Here is a 4,664-nt window from a genome sequence, read left to right as displayed (position 1 = left end):
GGAAAACTGGGATAAAACAAATAAAATGAATTTCAACTGGCATAAATGTAAAGTTCTGCATTTAGGTAGGAAAAGTCAAATGCATAATTATAGGATGGGGGAGACTTGTCTTGGCAGTAGTATGTGCAAAAAGGATCTAGGTGCAGAGGTCATTTCGGGGGGGAACGCGGGGGAACGCAGTTCCCCCGGGTGAGGTGCAGGGGGGCGGGGCACATGACGAAGCCCCGCCCCCTGCTTCCGGCCGCCCCACTTCCAGTCCTCATTCAGCCAGGAGGAGGCAGGAGAAGAGGGAGGGTAAGTTGCTTCCTCCCCGCCTCTCCCCACCCCTGCCTGCCTGGGGCCAGAGAGGGCCTTCGCAGGGCTTCCTCGCACTCCCGCTGGCCTTGCAGGTCCACCGCCAGGCCCCTGATGTCAGGGGGTGTGGCATATGCTAATGAGTTATGCTAATGAGTTCCCCTAGCTCTTTTTCTACGAAATGACCCCTGTCTAGGTGTCTTAGTAGAACATACACTGAACGTGAGTCAGCAGTGTGATGCAGTAACTAAAAAGGCAAATGCAATTTCGGGCTATATCAACAGAAGAAGTATAGTGTCCAGATCATGCAAAGTGTTGGCACCACTTCACTCTGCTCTGGATAGACTTCACCTAGAGTATTGTGTTCAGTTTTGGGCACCACAATTTAAGAAGGATATAGACAAGATGGAACGTGTCCAGAGGAGGGCAACGAAGATGGTGAGGGGTCTGGAGACCAAGTCCTATGAGGAAAGGTTGAAGGAGCTGGGTATGTTTAGCCTGGAGAGGAGATTACTGAGAGGTGATATGATAACCATCTTCAAGTACTTGAAGGGCTGTCATCTAGAGGATGGTGTGGAGTTGTTTTCTATTGCCCCAGAAGGTTGGACCAGAACCAACAGGTTGAAATTAAATCAGAAGAGTTTTCAGCGAAACATTAGGAAGAACTTCCTGACAGTTAGAGCAGTTCCTCAGTGGAACAGGCTTCCTCGGGAAGTGGTGGGCTCTCCTTCTTTGGAGGTTTTCAAACAGAGGCTAGATGGCCATCTGACAGCAATGCTGATTCTGTGAACTTAGGCAGATCACGAGAGGGAGGGTTGCCTCAGTGCTTAGTTCTTGTGGCCTTTTCTTACATGCCCAGGGAAATGCTGATTGCCACTTTGGGGTCAGGAAGCAATTTTTCTGCAGGCCACTTTGGCTGGAGATCCTGGAGCTTTTTTGTCATCTTCTGGGCATGGAACTGCAGTCACTGGGGGTATGTGGGGGGAGGTAGTTGTGAATTTCCTGCATGATGACCCTGGAGGTCCCTTCCAACTCTATGATTCTATGAAGCTGCTTAGACTTCAACTGTACATTCTCATGCTTTCCACTCATACAGAGGATGCCAACTCCACTATCTTTCTCTGGGATTTTGGGACATTTACTTGCCTCACAGGAGCACCCCTCCACTGCCTGACCTTATTTTTTCCTTGGGATCTTTGGAAGTTCTGCCTAAAGCCCCTACTTTCAACCTGTGGATCATTAAAAAGACAGTGTACTGCAAGTTAAATTTTGGTATCCTGGGTCTTGCAGGTTTAGCAGAAAAGAAACAGAGGAGATGGGAATATTTCTGTTTTTAGCTGTGTGTGTTGGGGGGGGGGCAGAGGCCTGTGGCTTAAATACTGGAAGTTAAGGCAGTTTTGGTATCCTGTGACCTGCAGCTTTAGAGAAAAAGAAATGGAAGATAAGGGAATAGCCTTTAAAAAAAAAATCTCTGTGCATCTCTACATGAGTAAAGCTGGTTCACCGAATACAGAAAGTGAGGCGATTCTGCTGTCCTGAATCTTACCTCAACCAAACAAAAGCTCCCATAATTTCAGGTCAGGGTATCTGAAGCCAATATTTACTATGGATTTAATGTGGGTTCTGAGATGCATTTGGAGAGTCATATTGATTATCCAGTATTTGAGTGATGTAGTTGTTAGAGTGTTGGTCTAAGATTGGGGAGATCAGAGTTCAAAATCCCACTTAGCCACAAAGCATACTATGGGACCTTGGGCCAGTCACATACTCTCAGCCTAACCTACTTCATTGGATGGTTGAAAGGAAAAGAGAGGGAGGAAGGAAGGATTTCTTTTCATACATGAATATTTACTCAGAATGTCTCAGTGAAGGAGTCTATAACATTTTCCCTCTCACTGAGCCCTCTTCCTTTCTGAGATTCAGACCATTACAAATGAAAAATTATATTTTTAAACCATGTGATTAATTGTTGATAGCATATTTTTGGAAATATAAATAATTTAATATTTAAATAATTTAATATAGATTTCTAAGTGTAGGCCTTAATCAGGTTTAGCCCTGTCTACACCCCTGCAGACATCCATATTGCAAATGTGTAAGAAAGGGGCTCCTAATTACATGTACAGAAAACAAGAAAACATAGATGTAAGAGCCTAGGGATGCCAGCCTCCAGGTGGGACCTGGGGATCCCCTGGAATTACACCCTCATCTCCAGACTCGAGATCAGTCCCCCTGGAGAAAACGGATGCTTTGGACTCGGAGGGTGGACTCTATGGCAGTGTACCCCACTGAAGTCTGTGTCCTTCCCAGGCTCCATCCCCTAAACTCCAGGATTTTCCCAACCTGGATCTGGTAATAGGCAGATGCAGATTTGCCATTTAATTATCTGGAGCCCCGAATGGCTACCAAGGAGGCTGTAAATTTCACCTGTTCTTCCTTGCAAGGAGCACTTTCTGTGCACTCAGACTGTCCTCCCCATTAGGAGCGTGGCACCACCTAAGCCCGGGCAGATGGGAGGTTTCCCAGCGTGTTCCCAAATACGTGACAACTTCCCAGGGCCGGATTTAGACTTGCTGAGGCCCTAAGCTATACAAAACCCAGAGGCCCCCTACTGTTTTAAATTACATCCGCTGGTCTCAGAAAAATTTAAAATATATACGCCTTTTTAATATTTGAAATCATTTTTATATTGTGTTTTTATTCGAAGCAGATTGCGAGGCCCTAAACTGTAGCTTATTTCGTTTATGCGTAAATCCGGCACTGCAACTGCCATAACGAGTACATAGAAGCACCTTTGTGTGTGGTGTAGCAGTTCCGCAAACGGATAGGATTGAAGTTTACAACAACAGAGAGCCACTGTGGCCGGGAGAGCAACGCTGGAGGAGCCGGACGCAAAGCCAGCGAGCTCTCCACTTGCACCGCGCTGGCTCCGAGGGCTTGCGGGAATTCTTGCCCCCCTGGCTTAATTGAAGAAAGCCTTCTTCAAACGTGGGCCTCAAGCACGTGATATTTACGCCAGCTTGACTGACAGCATCTGCCGGCGTTTGTCGCCCCAGAGAAAGATGGTCGCTTCTTCCTCCAATAAGCAGCCAGCTTCGCTCAGGTCACCTGATTTGTCCTTCAATATGGCTGCGGCAAGTGTAGTTGAGTGTGCTTTAAAAGCGCAGAAGAGAGCCGTCGGCTAGCTGTACGGAGCCGCCAGGCGGGAATGTACTAGGGGAAGAATCGTCCTCCCAGGTGGGTTAGGAATGAGGCTTTTCAGTGTGAGAGTGGGGTGTTTTCTTCCCTTCCCGGGGTCATGTTTTTCTCCTTCTTTACAAGATGGGGTGATGAGGTAAGAAAGAGCAGTGAGAGAGGCAACTTCAGTGGAGGAGTTCGCTTCGCTGTCCAGTCAGTATACGGATTAGAAGAGATAGGCTGTTCTTCCAGTTAGTCTGTCCTGGCTCATTGCGTGTGCTTACTTCAATATATGTAGTTTTTAAATGAATGGGTAGTCAGGAAAAGCTGCAGGAAAATTCTCTGGGTGGCCAGCAGAGTGGATAAAACTTAACAGCAAGTCTTTCCCGTCTAATAAACTGGTACTCTATGCATCTTTGGGAATAGCTCCTGTTGAATTTTGTAAGACTTAACTCCACACAAATGTGTATGAGGTTGGGTTGTTACTTGAGACATTTTTATGTAGCCACCTGGTATTAAATTTCTCTGGTATTAAATTTCTCTATTTGATTTACTTTATTTAGTGTCTACTTTCTCACTGAGACGCAAGGTGGATTACACAGTGTAAATCAAAGCAGTCTACAGAACTAGACATGAAAATAACCAAAACCCATTTAGTGAATGTCATCTCAAATCAGCTTCCTCTTTACTGATGTCATGCATCATCAGGCTTTCTATGACCAACCATGAGAAAATAAGCCTATACCGTTCCTTACTACACTATCTTGTATTTATTAAGAGTGCCTATTTTGGGATGCTTGTGTTTTAAACTAGAACTGATACTGTCATCTTCTTAGTTAGACTTAAAAACGAAGCACATGTAAAAGCTGATATTGCTGCTGGAAAAGCTGTCACTGTTCTTGCCAGTAAATGGAACCACAAGTAGATCTTACCTAGAGTAATTATACAAGCACATTTGTATTGGTAGAGAGACTTTTCCTAAGACATGTGGGGCTCCAGACTGGGAAGGTCTTTGTCATCTCATTTTGTAGAATCCCCTTTCAGATTTCAGGAGATGGCTCCTCTGAGCGAACTTCCTATTGGTCGCTTCGTAACAGCGACCAATCAGAACGATACCATTCCCTAGGAGGGAAAGACTCCCATTGGTCTTTATTCTAGCAATCTCATTGGTTGTTATTTGTAAATAGGCGTGG

The sequence above is a fragment of the Gekko japonicus genome, unplaced genomic scaffold (genome assembly GCF_001447785.1).
Source record: "Gekko japonicus isolate JY-2015 unplaced genomic scaffold, Gekko_japonicus_V1.1 scaffold32, whole genome shotgun sequence".
Taxonomy (NCBI): domain Eukaryota; kingdom Metazoa; phylum Chordata; class Lepidosauria; order Squamata; family Gekkonidae; genus Gekko; species Gekko japonicus.
This window is presented reverse-complemented; position numbering follows the sequence as displayed.